Source organism: Giraffa tippelskirchi, chromosome 1 (genome assembly GCF_054371585.1).
Source record: "Giraffa tippelskirchi isolate mGirTip1 chromosome 1, T2T-mGirTip1v1.2.pri, whole genome shotgun sequence".
In the NCBI taxonomy this organism is placed as follows: Eukaryota; Metazoa; Chordata; class Mammalia; order Artiodactyla; family Giraffidae; genus Giraffa; species Giraffa tippelskirchi.
In genome coordinates this window covers 159,952,249-159,970,499 of record NC_137275.1, presented here as the reverse complement: position 1 = coordinate 159,970,499, position 18,251 = coordinate 159,952,249, and the positions used below count along the sequence as shown (strand labels likewise).

The window sequence follows — 18,251 nt, the reverse complement described above, 5'->3', positions numbered from 1 at the left end:
TTATTTTGAAACATGTACTACATCAGTCCTTTTTTGGGGGAAAGAAAGAGTAGACTGATACAGAAAATAACTATTAATTTATCTCTTTTCTTTTTCTCCTCTTTCTAAATAAAATGGGGGAAAAAAATGATCCTGAATCAAGACAGATAAATACTGATTAACCTAGGAATGCAAGCTGGCTTCTCTAAGATCCTCTTCATCTGGTCCTCAAGAGTAAACACCCTCAGGCTCCAAATATATCATCTTCTCATACAGAATCTTGCATCAAGGAATGGAAAGAACACAGAAGCCAACAGTTGATCCTAAAAAGGTTTATTCAACACCAACTGCAACACTGGTTTACATTAACATCTAAGTATTAAAGCCATAAGCAATTTTTCAAGATTAAGAAAAAAACCTTAATTTCCTAGTCAAAAACATTTAGAGAACATTAAATATACAAGTTTTGAGAACCTGACATGATAAATCTACACAATCTTCCAAAAAAGTGAAGCCAACCCGAATGACAACCAGGATGCTTAAAGTGTTTAGAAATCTCCAGAGAAACAGCATACAAATAAACAAAAGAAAGTAGGAAAAGAGAAACAGGGAACAAAGAATTGATGGGACAGAGAACAAACAGTAAGATGACAGACTTACAATGAACCATGTCAACAACCATGGTAAATGTAAGTGATCTGAACACTCCAATTAAAAGACACATATCATCAGATTCCGAAAAAAGCAAGACCCTACAATATGTTGTCTCTGAAAAAGGTGTGTTAAATATAGACACACACAGGGTAAAAGGAAAAGGATAGAAAAAGGCACACCACACTAACACTAGTCAAAAGAAACCTAGAGTGACTATACTAATATCAGAAAAAGTTGATGTCAGGATAGAATGATTACCAGGAATACAGAGGATAAATTCATAATAATAAAGTAGTCAATTCATCAAGAGAACATAATAATCCTAAATGTTTATGTATCTAAAAAAGAGCTTTAAAATACATGAAACAGATAAGAAAGCTGTGAATAAGAAAGATATAGATAAGAAAGCTGTGGTACATAAACACAATGGAATATTACTGAGCCATTAAAAAGAATACATTTGAATCAGTTCTAATGAGGTGGATGAAACTGGAGCCTATTATACACAGTGAAGTAGTAAGTCAGAAAGAAAAACACCAATACAGTATACTGCGGGTTGGTGCACTGGGATGACCCTGAGTGGTGGGATGGGGAGGGAGGCGGAAGGTGGGTCCAGGATGTGGAACACATATAAACCCATGCTGATTCATGTCGATGTATGGCAAAACCACTACAATATAGTAAAGTAATTAGCCTCCAATTTAAATAAATTAAAATTAAAAAAATAAAAGAAAATAAAGTCTATGTATTGGTCAATGCATAGACTGCTGAAGTAGTTTTTAGTTAAATAAATACAGATACCAAGCCTCAAAATAAAATAAAATACATGAAACAAAAACTGACTGGAAAACAAGGTATAGAATACTCTGGTTCATAAAACAAGTCTCAAATTTAAAAGGATTCAAGTCATACAAAGTATATTCTCTGCTCACAACTGAACTAAATTAGAAAACAATAACAGAAAGATCTCTGGAAAGCTCCCAAATATTAACTAAATTAGACACTTCTAAATAACCACAGTCAAAGAAGAAACAAAGAGAGGAGGTAGAAAGTATGTAATGGAATAAAACTGTAAACACACCATATTAAACTTTGTGGGATGCTGCTAAAATAGTAATTACAGGGAAATCTATAGTAGACAACATCTGTATTAGAAAAATGTAAAGGTCTCAACTCAATGACTTCACCTTCCACTCTACGATCAGAAAAAGAAGGGCAAATTAAACACAAATTAAGCAGAAGAGAGTAAATAAATAATAAAGATCACAGCAGAATTCAATGAGGTGGAAAACAGCAAAATAAGAAAAGTAAATGAAATAGAAAGCTTATTCTTTAAAATGATCAACAAACTGATAGCTGTCTAGATAGATGTGTCTGATCAAAAAAAAAAAAGATATCAAGAATGAGAGAAGCAACATCACTACAGAATATACAGATCATATGGGAATATTATAATAATTTTAAACCAGTAAGGTTGACAGCTTAGAAAAAATAATCAATTCTTTGAAAAACACAAATTACCAAAGGTTACACAAGAGAAAATAGATAATGAAAGCAAACCTTTAATACAGAAATTGAATTTGTAGTTAAAAACCTTCCCACAAGAAAAATCCAAGCCCAGACAGTTTCACTGGAGAAATAAGTCCAAAAATTTCCCCCAAAATTACAGAGGAATGAATACTTTCCAATTTATACTCTGAGACCAGCATTACTCTTGATAACAAAATCAGACACAGATATTTTAAAATTAGACCAATATTCCCCATTAAATATAAAAATTCTAAAAAGCTGAATACAACTATATCCATAAAATATAATGTATCAAGACCAAGTAGAGTCAATCATGGGTTTCAAATCTGGTTCAGGATTTCAGGGACAGTGAATTAAAAATAATTCACCATGTCAAGAAACTAAAAACAGAAAACCTTATGATCATCCAAACAGGTACCAAAAAAGTACTCAACAAAATCCAACATTCACTTCTAATAAAACCCTCAGCAAAGAAGACAACAAAAGAACATTTCTTTAGCTTGATAAAGTGCATCGATGACAAACCTACACTTAACATCATACTTAATGGGGAAAGACTGAATGCTTCTTCTCTATGATCAGGAACAAGTTAGAAATAGTTGTTCCCATCACTTCTCTGTTGCAATTGAGCAAGGAAAAGAAATGAAAAGGTACTGAGAAAGGAAGATATGAAATTTTCTTTATTTACAAACAACATGATCTTCTATGTAGAAAATCAGACAGAATTTATAAAACAGATACAAGAACTAATAAGTTTTAAAAGGTTTCAAGACACTAAGGCTCCTTTAAGAACTGCTGATCTAAGGCTGGGACATTGAAAATATAAGATGAGCCTTAGGTATCTTGTAGTGTCAATAAAAAAGAAAGTGCTGAGAAAGGGGGAAAAAATGAAAAAAAAAGAAAAAGATGTAAGTCCAAGAGACACAAAACCCAACCAAACAGAGCTCCCAATGGCCAGAATTGGAGTAAGTTGAATGACAAACAATATTAAAAAATCAATCATATGTCTATTTACTAATAACTAATCATTGGAAGTTGCTATTAAAAGCCAATACCATTTACAGTAGCATCAACACACATGAAATACTTAGGGATAAATCTGACAAAAGATGTTTAAGACTGTAAGTTGACAACTACAAAACCCTCCTAAAAGAAGTTAAAGACATATATAAATTGAGAGGTGTTATATAGTCATGAGAGATATGACTCAATATTGTTAAGATGTCACTTCTCTCGAAATGATTCAATGCAATTCAAATCCAAATCCCGCTAGGCTTTTTTGGTAGAAACTGACAAACTTATCCTAAAATTCATATACAAATGCAATGACACAGAATAGCCAAACAACTTTGAAAAAGAGGGCTAATAGCATTACCTGATTTCAAGATTTACTATGAAGCTACAATAATCAACACAGTAAGTTATTAGAATGAAGATAAACAAACCAACAAATGAAACAGAGAGTTCCAAAACTGACCAATATATCAAAGGAGAATCAGTTTTTAACAAACATGCAAAGGCATTTAGTGAAGAAAGGATAGCCTTTTAAACAAATATTGCTGGAACAGTTGAATATTCACATTTTTAAAAAGTGAACCTTCATCCATCTCATACCATATACAAAAACTAACTCAAAATGGATTGCAGGGTACAGGTTAATGACTCTTAAACTGCTTTACATGTATACTGTGGTTGAACGAATAAACATGGTGAGAATCATGCTTCTCACTGATGGAGAGACACCTTATGAATAAACATTATTCATTATGGAAGAGTCAGCAATATCAGTATGAATTCAGATTTAGCTTAAAATAGATAAAAATGGACAGATGCAGAAATAACTTTAGATGTGTATACCATAGGTTAGCATGGACACATATATTTCCTGGTTCTGCTTGCTGAAGGAACCAAGACTTAGTGACACCCCAGTAGCAGAAACCAGCATATCCAATGCCCACATCTTGGTTTCTACTAAATAACATATGCCCCCAAACGTATCTAGGGCTCCTTTGAGAAATCGCTGATTCTAAGGCTGGGGCACTGAAAATAAACATCTTGTAGTATATCGTGTAGTGGCATCTTGTAGTGTCAGAAAACAAAGAAGTACTGAGAAAAGGGGAAAGAAAGGCAGAAAAAAAAAAGAAAAGAAAAGTAAGTCCAAGGGATACAGGAATCAACCTAAAAGAGTTGGAATGGCAGAAACTGGGGCAAGCTGAGCAGCAAAATTAAAACACAGTATTTCATTATAACCAAAAGTATAAAATTAATACACATGAATTCATATTGGTATAATAAATTATTGAAGAAATAAGTAAGTGGGGGAAAAAAAGGAAAACAATACCATTTATAGTACTGATCTTGCAAAATAATTTCAAACAATTTATGTAAATACTCATCTCCAAGAAGCATAAATCCTGCCCCCCCAACCCCCCTTAGCCCCCTACCCTCTGCCTCCCTGGAGCAGGGCTATACTTAGTAACTTGATTCCAAAGAATAATGCATGGAAAGAGTGAGAAAAAGACTAACTTTACAGTGGAAAAACATGTCAAATAGCATCTTGGTTGGGTAATAAAGGTTAAGGAGCACCAGTGATAAAACATGTTGACACCATGAGTCTACCTACCTCTACTTCTCCCCAAAATTATCCCAGTCGAAATAAGAGAAACATCAGACAACCTCAAATTGAGGGACATTCTGCAAAGAATATGACTAGTACTGCTGAAGACAGAGGAGAAGGCAATGGCACCCCACTCCAGTACTCTTGCCTGGAAAATCCCATGGATGGAGGAACCTGGTAGGCTACAGTCCATGGGGTCGCTAAGAGTCGGACACGACTGAACGACTTCACTTTCACTTTTCCCTTTCATGCACTGGAGAAGGAAATGGCAACCCACTCCAGTATTCTTGCCTGGAGAATCCCAGGGACAGGGGAGCCTGGTGGGGTCGCACAGAGTCGGACACGACTGAAGCGACTTAGCAGCAGCAGCAGCAGCTTAAGACAGAGTCAGACATGACTGAGTGACTGAACAACAAAAAAATTCAATAGTAACAACTTGATTTTTTTTAAATGGACAAAAGATTTCAACAGACTTCAGTGAAGATATAAAGATGATAAATATGCACATGTTCAAAATCATTAACCTTAGGATGATGCAAATTAATACCACAAGGAGAAACAACTACACATACAGTAGAATGAGCTCTATTATACCAAGTGTTGGTAAGGATGCAGAGGAACTAGAACTCTCATACTATGCTGGTGGAGATATAAAAAGGTACCATTAGTTTGAAGAGTTTGGAATTTTTCCTAAAAATTTAAACATATACCTATCATGTATACCAACTGTTCTACTCCTATGTATTTATCCTCCTTTCGTCAAAAGAAAAACTGTCTCCATACAAAGTCTTGTAACATCAATGGTCATAATTACTTTAATCATAATATTTAATAACTGGACATAATCTGATTGTCCGTAAACAGGTGAATGAACAAACTAATTGTGGTATATCCTTATGATGAAACTATCTATAAAAACTATCTATAAAAAACTACTCATCTATAAAAGGAAATAAAATATCATTATCTGTAACAATATGGATATATCTCAAAATAATTATGCTGAATGAAAGAAGCCTGACCACAAAAAGAATGCATACTGTATGATTTCATTTACATAAAGTTCAGGAAATGTAAACTAATCTATATCAACAAAAACAGAGGAGTGATTGTAGGGGTTGGAAGGGTGGGATCTGGCTTGGTGGGACAGGGAGTGATGGAATAAAGAAAATATAAAGAGACACAAGGAAACCATTGGGTAAATGCATATCCACTATTTTGACTGCTGTTATGGTTTCACAAATATGTGCATATATCAAAGCTGTATACTTAACATATGTGTGTAGTTTATATCAAATATATGTCAACAAACCTGTTCTTTAAACAAATCAGTAACCACAAAACCTGGAAAACCTGAAAATATAGTAAACCTGGAAACAAGAAGCCTGAAAAAAGGGAGGATGGCTTTTGACATGGAAAAGAAATGCAAAAAAGCAAAATGGCTGTCTGAGGAGGCCTTACAGATAGCTGGGAAGAGAAGAGAAGCGAAAAGCAAAGGAGAAAAGGAAAGATACTCTCATCTGAATGCAGAGTTCCAAAGAATAGCAAGGAGAGATAAGAAAGCCTTCCTCAGCGATCAGTGCAAACAAATAGAGGAAAACAACAGATTGGGAAAACTAGAGACCTCTTCAAGAAAATTAGAGATACCAAAGGAACATTTCATGCAAAGATAGGCTCGATAAAGGACAGAAATGGTATGGACCTAACAGAAGCAGAAGATATTAAGAAGAGGTGGCAAGAATACACAGAAGAACTGTACAAAAAACATCTTCATGACCCAGATAATCACGATGGTGTGATCACTCACCTAGAGCCAGACATCCTGGAATGTGAAGTCAAGTGGGCCTTAGAAAGCATCACTACGAACAAAGCTAGTGGAGGTGATGGAATTCCAGTTGAGCTGTTTCAAATCCTCAAAGGTGATGCTGTGAAAGTGCTGCACTCGATATGCCAGCAAATTTGGAAAACTCAGTAGTGGCCACAGGACTGGAAAAGGTCAGTTTTCGTTCCAATCCCAAAGAAAGGCAATGCCAAAGAATGCTCAAACTACCGCACAATTGCACTCATCTCACATGCTAGTAAAGTAATGCTCAAAATTCTCCCAGCCAGGCTTCAGCAATACGTCAACCATGAAATTCCAGATGTTCAAGCTGGTTTTAGAAAAGGCAGAGGAACCAGAGATCAAATTGCCAGTATCCGCTGGATCATCGAAAAAGCAAGAGAGTTCCAGAAAAACATCTATTTCTGCTTTATTGACTATGCCAAAGCCTTTGACTGTGTGGATCACAATAAACTGTGGAAAATTCTGAAAGAGATGGGCATACCAGACCATCTGACCTATCTCTTGAGAAACCTGTATGCAGGTCAGGAAGCAACAGTTAGAACTGGACATGGAACAACAGACTGGTTGCAAATAGGAAAAGGAGTACGTCAAGGCTGTATATTGTCACCCTGCTTATTTAACTTATATGCAGAGTACATCATGAGAAACGCTGGGCTGGAGGAAACACAAGCTGGAATCAAGATTGCCGGGAGAAATATCAATAACCTTAGATATGCGGATGACACCACCCTTATGGCAGAAAGTGAAGAGGAACTAAAGAGCCTCTTGATGAAGGTGAAGGAGGAGAGTGAAAAAGTTGGCTTAAAGCTCAACGTTCAGAAAACTAAGATCATGGCATCTGGTCCCATCACTCCATGGGAAATAGATGGGGAAACAGTGGAAACAGTGTCAGACTTTATTTTTTTGGGCTCCAGAATCACTGCTGATGGTGACTGCAGCCATGAAATTAAAAGATGCTTACTCCTTGGAAGGAAGGTTATGGCCAACCTAGATAGCATGTTTAAAAGCAGAGACATTACTTTGCCAACAAAAGTCTGTCTAGTCAAGGCTGTGGTTTTTCCATTGGTCATGTATGGATGTGAGAGTTGGACGGTGAAGAAAGCTGAGCGCCGCAGAATTGATGCTTTTGAACTGTGGTGTTGGAGAAGACTCTTGAGAGTCCCTTGGACTGCAAGGAGATCCAATCAATCCATCCTAAAAGAGATAAATCCTGGGTGTTCATTGGAAGGTCTGATGTTGAAGCTGAAACTCCAATACTTTGGACACCTCATGCAAAGGGTTGACTCATTGGAAAAGACCCTAATGCTGGGTAGGATTGGGGGCGGGAGGAGAAGGGGACGACAGAGGATGAGATGGTTGGATGGCATCACTGACTCGATGAACATGGGTTTGGGTAGACTCCGGGAGTTGGTGATGGACAGAGAGGCCTGGCGTGCTGCAATTCATGGGGTCGCAGAGAGTCGGACACGACTGAGCGACTGAACTGAACTGAACTGAACTGAACTGATGGCACAGCAAGTGAAAACTGATTAGATTTGGTCTATTTGATTTTGGGAGAGAACTAGTACCCAAGCAGTAGAAATTAAAATTAAGCTGCATAAAATACATGAGAAAAATATCCTACAATTCCAATTTGAGATGCATGTGGAATAGACTTCTCTGTAAGGTAAAGGACCTCACAAAAGAGTTCAAGCAGAAATTTAATCACCTGTTTAGGGGGATCCTAGGAGAAATTCCCACTTGAGATAGGAGACAGTATTTCTTGATATTTAAATGCACTGATTATAAAAACAGAACAGTTTCCACTTGGGGAGAAATTTATTTAATCATATTTATCAGACCATAAAGCCATCAACACCAAATATTTTGAATGATTTAAAGTATTTGGAAATATATGAGCAAGGCTAGGGAACCCATTTGTCAATCTTCAACTGAGTTATCCACACAAGGAAAGCAATAAGGGAGGCTTCAAAAATAAACACAGTTTAAAAAATATGTGTTTATCTTGCTCATTTGTTTTTGCATATATTATTATAAATTTCTTGAGGGAAAGGAGCACTTATAATGTTTACCATGTAATTCTAAGGACTTACAGGACAATAACTAATAATAATAGCTACCATTTATTGAATATGTCTTATAAACCTACAAATTTAAGCAAAGCATTTTGAGCTCCTGAACCTTACCATACTTCAAGATAGCTATTATCTCCATTTTACAAATGAAGAATCTTAGGCTGAAAGAAGTTAAGGGAACCTTCTTCATATCAAGGATCTGAAGTCAAGTCTGTATGGCTCCAAAACCCAATGATATAAGATTGTTTCCTAACTCACTAGGCCATCTGATGCTCACTGTGTAATCTCTTTCTTCCCTATCCAAATATTTCCTATAATCCTGACCAATTTATTTTTCAAAAGTACAAAATAATCTCACGTTACTCATCCAGCTTTATTTCCCTCAATGCCTTGTAACTTCTTACAAGTAAAGCCTAAACTTTATGAGAGACATTCCTGCCTACTTTTCCAACACCACTTCCAATTATTTCTCCTGTATATTCCAAATAGATACTGGCAATTCTTTAAGCAATAAGGGAGGCATCTGTACTTTCTCACCTTTCAGCATGGCCTTCCTCTTATTTTCAGCCTGGTGAAGGAAGTTTTTATCTTTCCACACTCACTTTAAATATTGTCTCCCCTGTTGAAGTCTTCATTGACATTCCAGCAACAATTAGACGTACCTTCTTTTACATGTACAGCACTCTATTCATACTAATAATTACTTGTGAATTTGTTTCTTGAAAAAAATAATCTCAAAAACAGTTATTCATCTCTGAGTCACCAGTACCCAAGCCCAATTCCTGATATACGAAAAAAGTTTAATAAATGTTTATTGACTAAATGAATAGATGGTGGACAGGTGACGAATAAACAATTAAATGGCTATACTAACCAGCATCTTAAATTAAACAAGAATAAGAACACAAAAGAAATTATACTGCCTATGACAGAGATATACTAGTTGCCACTATTGTAACACACACTGCACCTTGTTAATTCTTTATGATTTCATCCTAAAGTATGTATTAATTGAGCAACTATTATTATCTAGCCTATTGTACAGTCCTATCAAAACAGTTTATTCAATCAAAACTAAGGAAATATATAATTTGATGCAAAAATTAATTCTCAAGACTATATAAAATAATTGGAAACCAGGGAATCTATGAACTACTATGATTACTTGTCAAGAAGAAAGGAATAACCTTTCTGTGACCTCCTCCCACAAACAAAACTATTCACAGGTTATAACATTTCAAGACATAACCTTGTTTAGAGCTCTCTTCCTGCAGATTGATATGAGACATCAAAACAAAAAAAAAACCTCCAACCATTTAAAAATTCAAATCCAAGCTTCCTCAATTCTTTATGATTTTAAATTATTTTTATGCTAGCCAATGTATCTTTGACTAAGTCCTAAAATCAGTTTTAATGTATAACTAGGATAATTTATGGTACACTTTGGGGAGCTTCTTTTATTATATTATTCACTTGCACAGAGATGACATGGAAATAGCTTAGATCCTGTTGTTTTATGTTACAATCAGCCTAGACTTAATTCTTTTAAAAAATGCAAAGTAAGATGGAACTTAGAGAAAAAATGTCAAGAAGCTTTGAGAACCACTCTCAGCTAATGGAAAAATTATTTTAATTACAAGAGAAACGTTCTAAAGCAATTTTCCAGGTGAAAACAAAACATTACTTATTAGCCGAGGAAAATGACTTTCCTAAAGAAATGTTCACATGTTCAGTAATCCTTAGTCCATGAAATAAATGCCTTATACAGGTAGGTTAAAAAAAAAAAATTCACACCTTGGCAGTTTTCTTCTAAAACACTGCCTTCACTACAGCAGTAACATTTTGATTTATGCTAGAAAGAGTTCCTTTCTGAAAAACTAAAAGGTATCTTAAAAAACACACAGGAGGAAAACTGAAGTGCTCAATAAAGTGCTCTAAAAATATATAGCAGTCAACTTTGCTTTAAAAGGACAAAAGAAGCCATTTTAAACCACATTAACTGTAATCATCTTTTTTTTCTCCCTGAAACATGATAGTAAAATGGGAGTAATAACTGAATGATTTCAGAGTGCAGCACTGAAAAATTTGGGCTATAAAATGAAAAGAAAAAAAAAAAAAAAACTTTGGGCTAAGACAGCCATTAAATAAAAGGAGACTATTTTTCAAACGCTGATATAGATTTTCTCAGATTAGGCAGCGAACACAGGATATGCAATTTACTTTGATTTTTCTCTTTACTATCTTCAGCTTTGTTCCCGAGTTTCTTTTTATAAACAAACAGGTTAACATAAGGAGGTAACTGATTGTTTAACTTATTACATTGTGATCTTTCAAGGGAAATGTTTCAGCTCATTCAAGTTCTGGCTCTTCTCAGCATTTCTCGTCTCCTGCATGAAAATATGATATTCCATAAAAGGAAAGGACACCATGTGTGAATTAAGTAAGAAGGGTTCATGAGCGAACTGGAATCTAATTACATAAACACACTTCCCTACAGGTGGATTTAAGTTCAGAAATCTCTGAAATCTCATCTTTAAAGGCTAGCAGTGCTTTTTTAATTATGCTAAAAGTCCCTTGTCTGCGTGATCTCTCATGAACAATTTTAATCAAGCAAGCCTAATACACTCCGTCTCACAGACAACTTACCAGAGCTCTCAACTATGAGCTAATGGGAAGACAAGGAACCACAAGGATTTTTATTAAAAGGAAAAAATGATCAGCCTAGAGATTTGGCCAGCAATAAAGCAAGATTAAATCATGCTTTCCCCCTACTTAGCCTACTTAAATTAACTTCAAGAACTACAGACATGTAATTAATTTGCTCTTGAGATTTACTCTGTAAACATAAACACACCATTTAAAATATATTACATTCTTACAGCTCACAGTGGTTTTCCTTATTCTCCTTTCCCATTCACAAATAGACTAGTAATACTAACACCCAGTTTTCCGGACTCAAGAATAACCCCTAAAATGTACATTCCCCTCAAGAGGAGAGTCGCAAATCACTCTCTTTAGTCTATAAGAATCCTGACAAGATCAAAATGAATGTGAAATGATAATTAAATGGACCAACAATAACCCCATCTCCACCTTTCAGTCAGTCCGCAAGTCCACTTGCTCCATCAGCTATCTCCAGTCCTCAGTCCATTCCACGGCCCTCTCAATACAGCAGGCTACCCCAATCTTCTTCATTTTTCAACTGCTCTAAACTACCTCAACCCAACAGCCACCATTTTAAACTCCTTTCTCTTACTCAATTCAACCCATAGACTCCAAAATCATCCTGGTGGTTGCCCTGGTCCTAAGTGTCTGCGTGTATGTTAAACTGAATTGGGTTTTTCTCTCTACCTTGATCTCCAAACTGCTTTGGAATTCAAAACTCAAAATTTTAAACCCTGATCAGGGTTTACCTGATTAGTTGCTGTGAGGTTGGTAGCATATTCTCAAGCATCTCTGTGCATTTCTTTCATCTGTAATACTGTAAGTAACAATACACTGCCTTAAAGAGTTGATGAAAGAATAAAATGACATAATAAATGAAACAGCTGATGTAAGAATTAAATGGCATACTACGCCAAGCATGGTGTGCACATTTAATACGTTTAGGTTTTCCTCCAGTTGAGTCCCAGATCAGCATTTCCAGGCTCTTCAAGCATAATCTTTAGCACTTATGTCAGAACCTTTTTGTTTTAATTTCCCCATCTCTACACTCAGCTCCATCCCTCTTGAGGTTTGCCAGCTATCTTCATGCTAGGGCTCTCTGGGCATCTCTGTCTCACTCCATTTTTCTGGGCACTGAGTCACATTTGCTTATTGATTAGAGAGTGCTTCATTTAACTTTGCTTCAGTTTTTACCTGCCTGGTTCTTTTCCTCATTAGTGCTGTACTTTTTACTAACTGCAATTGTGCCTCATCAGTTTAATTCAATACTTTTCTATTTACATTGATTCAAAAGACTACTCTCCACAGTTAAACTAAAAGACAGCAAATTACAATGTAACAGATTAGGATAGTGATGACTATAGCCCAGGAAAAAGCATTTGGTTAATTCTTATAAAATTGCTACTTCTTTTTTTTTTTTTTTAAACAAACATACACTATACACATTAACCTATCAAATCCTGTGATACTTCTGACCTGGTTGCTAGATGAGGTGTAAAAATTCAACTTGTTTACTGAAATGGTAGATGCTGAAGAGCAAAAGGGAATACTTGCCTTGTAAGGCAGGGCAAAAAATAAAATCGAGAAATAAACTTTTAAGAAATGTTCATCAGTACTACTAAAACTGCAAATATATACACACAAATCCCTTAACGCCCCCACCAAAAGGGTTGTCTAATCTATCAACAAATATCTCAGATTAAGAGAAATCTCAATTCTAGCATTAGAAAGGCCAGATCTCTAATAGGGAATATTCCTCTGTAATGACATAAATCAGTTAGGACACACTGTTTAGATATTGTAACCATGCTCAGTGGTCATTTTTTTCTTCTCTTTTCTACTTTTTTTTTTTTTTGCTTTTTGTTAATAGTCTCTCTCATTCTAACACAAATTTAAAATGCTTAGTGACACATTATTCTTTAGATAAATATGAATTATAAGTCTTTCATAGACTCCATGCTTGGTAATTTTCCTAATGGAGCATAAAGTCTTCTCAAATCCTAGCATTAATCCCAACCTGTTTCAAATTACCAGGTTTTGAAGTTTTGCCTCAGGTTCTGGTCAAGGACAAATTAAGTCAAATAAAGTGCCATCAAGGATAGGTTTTCTTTTATTTTTTTAGTAACGGGAAAGAATAATAAAATAATATTTCTTAGAATTTTACCTTAAAAACTCTTAGGATCAACTATTCAATTCACTCACGCAAATTTTATGTTCTAACAATATTAACAAATAAATTACTACAATGAACTAATTCAGCACTTCAAAGGACAATGGCTATAACTTTCTTTTCAACTCAACATTTAGTTTTAAAAGAGCTGCTATCTGTCATCAAGATCACAGTTTCTAATACCATTTTCCAGTAAAAGAAACCAGGGTTCCTCAGAGAAGTGACTGATTCTAGGAGTAAAGCAGGAAATTTAAAGGTAAATCTGATGCATCCTGAGGTTCCAGAAAGGAAAGCCTCAGAAAAGAAAAAAAATGAAACAAAACACAATGATGAGAGTATGTCAAAGAAACACAGGAGTTAACACAGAACAATTAAAAAGATGCCAATGGCCAAAGATGGAATAATTTGAGCAATAAAACAATATTGTATTTTAACCCAAAGTATAAAATATCATTGAATCCATACTCTACATAAATAAATGATTGGCTAAATAAATAGATAGGGAGAAGAAGCATACCTCTTGTTCAGAAGTATTCTAAATAATTCACAAAGCTACTCCCCACTCAGAGAGGTGCAACATAACTCCTGACTCCTTAAGTGTGGGCTCCACAGAGTAACCTCCTTTCAAATAGTATAGTGTGGAAAGGGGATTAAAGAGCGACTTTAGAGTGGGAAAATCTGTTAATAAGAGGAAAATATGTGCAAGATACATGAGAATTCTATGTGCTACCTTCACAAGCTTTCTGTAAATCTGAATCTATCGTAATATTAAAAATGTATTTTAAAAGTTGAAAAAAGAAAGATCTTCTACTGCCTTTAGCTGTCTAAAGTTTGCTACCTAGCTTACCTGTAGAAACTCTAGTCAATTTTAGACCACTTCAATTGTACAATTCTTCACAACACTCTCAAATCCAGACGTAACCTGCACTCCAGTAGAATGAAAAGGTGAGAGTCACGGACCTGCATTTGAGTTTGGCTCTATATGGAACTATGCACTTGACAGAAATAACCAATCTCCTCATCTATAAAATGGAGCAAGCCTACTTGGAGGACTTTCCTATGGGGTGGAGGCTAACGGGATGGCCTGTCTGCATTCTCAGCACTGAATCTCATCAGCGTCCATCCCTAGTTTGGCCCATCTGGGTGTTAACCAGTTTCCAGACCTGGTGTTTCCAGCTTGTTTCTTTGATGCTCAAATGTCATTCTTAATGAAAAAAAAAAAAAAAATCAATCCGTGCTAATTCTATCTGTTGAAGAATAACCAGAAATCAGACAGAACAGTTGTCTCTAGTGGACACAGGCATGGAAAGCAAACATAATTCAACTGTATACACTCTTGGGCTATCTGAATTATTTTTTACTATGTGTACACATTAGCTGAAAACTGTATAAGTCTTAATTATGTTGAGTTGGTTCATAGTGCTTTTCAGGCCTTCTACTTTTCTGTCTATTCATTCTGTCTATTCTGTCTATTAATCTTTGAGAATTTGATATTGAAACTCCAACTAAAAATCTTAATTTACCCACTTTAAAAAATTGTAATATATGTAGTAGAACTATATGTAACTTTGTTCTGTATTTTCTAAGGCTCCTGTAAATGTGTTATCATACTTTCCTAATTTCAAAAAGAAAGAAAGAAAAAGTTATTACAGAAGCAACAAGAAATTCATTACTACTCAGGGATTACTATAATTTTCTTACTTCTACCTTTGTACCTGCTGTCTGTTATCTCCTTTTAATGCAGTATCATAGCAAAAAGCAAGAAGCATGGCTCCAGAGAAATCTAAACTTATTTCAAACAACTTATTTTGTACCAAATCAGCTGTCTCAACTGGCATAGCAGTCTTGGAATCAAAAGTGACTTGAATCTAGGCTTGCCTGTATACTAGTCATTTAACCACACTAAACCCCAGCATCCTCATCTGTAAAACTGGAATAACAATACCCACATTTCACAATATTGTTGGACAGATTAAATACATGTACATGTAAAACCCTTAGCCATGCTTGGTCCATCTATTACAGCCATTATCAGTATAAATGGAAGCCTGTGGGAAGGTTTGATTTCTCACTCAAACTTGTTTTTCTACTTAGCTATGCATCCAGAAGCAACTTCCAAGTTTTAATACCTTTAAAATGCAACTGGTTTTCAGCAATTATGACTCCTAGTTTCCTAAAGAAAAAGCATTAAAGAACTAGAATGAACAGTATTTCCTTCACTGCACAGAAAAGTCTCCAATCCCAAGAAACATGAAAGACTCACACACTATAGGTAATATACTTAAAACTGAATAATTCTTTTGAACCATAAAAGCAACAAAATAATCAATGACAATAACAGGAAATTTGATTAAATGTGCAAATGCTATAATAGAAGCTGTCTTTGGGATTCTGCCAGAGAACTGCTAAATTTAAAATTTTAGGTTATATTTGTATTCTGGCCCTTTGTTTTAGTTTACTTGCAAAGGGGTATGTCACACATAGACAAAGTTTTCTGAGGCTAGTGGTAACATATATAAATAATTTTAATAAAAATACAAGTTAGAGCAACACATATAAACATCTTATATGATCAATGTATATTTGTTGAATGAATTTTGAGTGTATAAATATGTAAATAAATAATACATAACCAATGCATCTTCTTTTCTATGAGTTATGAGAAATACCATTCCCATCCTGTCTCAAAAAAGGAATTAAACAATATATTTTACACTGATTTCTATTTTACCACAGGTTTTAAATTAAAGCACTTCAAAAACTATAGGTAATATTTCCACTTACAGGACCTTTTGTGTATTTGTGGGGATTCACACACATCTACGTACAAATACAAGGGAAACACTTTAGTAGAAGTGTGTATCTAGTACCTACCAAAAGATATTATTTGAGGAATTTTTTTATACTTCCTAATTTTTGTTTTAGAGTTTTGCTGCAAGACTCCTTAAACCCCTTCTTGCTTTTGAGATTACACATAAGAAAAACTCATGTATCTCTGACTCAAAACCATTTGAAGCAACTTGACTGTTAACTAGAAAGTCAAAAGGCATTGAGTAACTATAAATTTTTACACTGGGCCTGTCAGTGAATTCTCCAAAACAAAAGGAAGAGGAATGGAAATCTGAAAGTACAATTATAAAAATTTTAAAGAATCATCTATTTCAAACAGTTAGGTTAGGAAACATTGAAGAACTTTCATTCCGTTACTCCACCAGCCAGTACAATAATGACCACTGTTGACTGATTTTTTTTCAATTCTTCCATGTTATGTAAAACTTCACAGTTTATAAGTCACTTACATGGATGTTAAAACATATATGGTAATCCTGACAAAACCTGTGAGCAAATGTGCAGTTCATTCAGTCAGGGATATAGGAAATGTGATTTGCACAAGGGCACCAAGCTAGTAATTGGCAGAAGTGGGATGCACACCCAAGTCCTCTGGCCCTACACACACTGCTCTCTCCACTCTCTCGACAGCTCAGTTCCACTTTCACTGACAGCCCCCTTTATTGCAGCATGATGCCCCCCATCCACCCTTGCAGTCCTTCCTCAGGTGGTTTACCACAACCTCTCTGGCCTCATACCAGTCTGTAGCCATAGACATCTTCCCAAATTTAAATCACCCTTCAAAGTAAGACAAGCAAATGCTTTTTAGTGTTTCCAGATACAGAATAAACTTTTTGGTAAGGTCTTCAGGGTCTGAATGGCCTGACCACTACTTCCTTTTCAGGTTTGGAATGTAATTTCTGTGCACCAGACAGGCTCTCCATCCTTTATAACCAGCACGCTCACTCACATTAGGTCCCTCTCTGCTCCCCTTTCCACCAAGTTAACATATAGTATACTCTCTCTTACCTCGTGTCACTTCCTCAAGCAAGCCTTCCCTTACTAATCAAATCAAATGCTCCTATTGTACACTCCTAGGATGCCAGGTACCTTTACTTCCTGTAGTTAGCATAGCTGCAATTACATGTACTCATATAATTATTTGCTTAATGTCTGACTTTTCCACCAGACTGTCAATGCCACAAAGGGTAAAGATGAAGTTATTTTTCCCCTGTTTTTAGTCACTATTATATCCCCAACGCCCAGCACAATTTCCAGCCCTAGAATAGGAACTCAATACTTTCTTTTAAAAGTTGAACAAATATGGAATTAGGCTAATTCCTCTTTCAGTCTTTATATATTTGAAAACAACAATTATTCTGATGATCCCTCATTCTGCACATACATGCACAAAAGTTTTACTAAGGAAATCACTCTGATTCTTTAAAATAATCTTTTTATGACAAAATTCTCAGACACTTCTTAAAACCTGGAAGCTGTAAAGGAACACGATGGTATTTTCTCACCAGTCCAGGGATTCTGCAACTTTTCTGTGCCAAACACTGCACTTCTATTAAAACACTCTACACCTGAGACACAGCAGTCACAGTTATACCACATTTCCAGGTCTTCTTCACTAGTGTGATAATGTGACAAACCTTTATGCAGAATGCTACATTAACCACTATTGTAGGTCATTTTAATTTCAGCCAATCATTTCAGATGACTAGGCCTTTTTTCAATCCTGATTCCCTCATCCAAACTATTAGCTTTAGCTCCAGCTTTATGTGATATGCAAATATGATGGGCCTGTTTCATCCAAGTCAGTGATAAAATTGATTAATAAGATGGAGTGAAAGAAAGAGCCAAGTCACATGACTAGAAATACCT

The 18,251-nt window shown here is 35.4% G+C and overlaps 1 protein-coding gene across 17 annotated transcripts in view; it reads right to left on the bottom strand.

Moving 5' to 3' along the window:
• Window positions 1–18,251, bottom strand: part of RFX3 (regulatory factor X3) — a 309,752-nt gene that overhangs the window by 213,137 nt on the left and 78,364 nt on the right. For 2 of the 17 annotated variants that reach the window (XM_081502402.1, XM_081502376.1), the window contains one exon: window positions 14,380–14,454. The exons of the other annotated variants lie outside the window; for them this stretch is intronic. The gene's annotated coding sequence lies outside the window, so the exon portion shown is untranslated. The remainder of the gene's footprint in view (window positions 1–14,379; window positions 14,455–18,251) is intronic. 17 annotated transcript variants of the gene reach the window in all.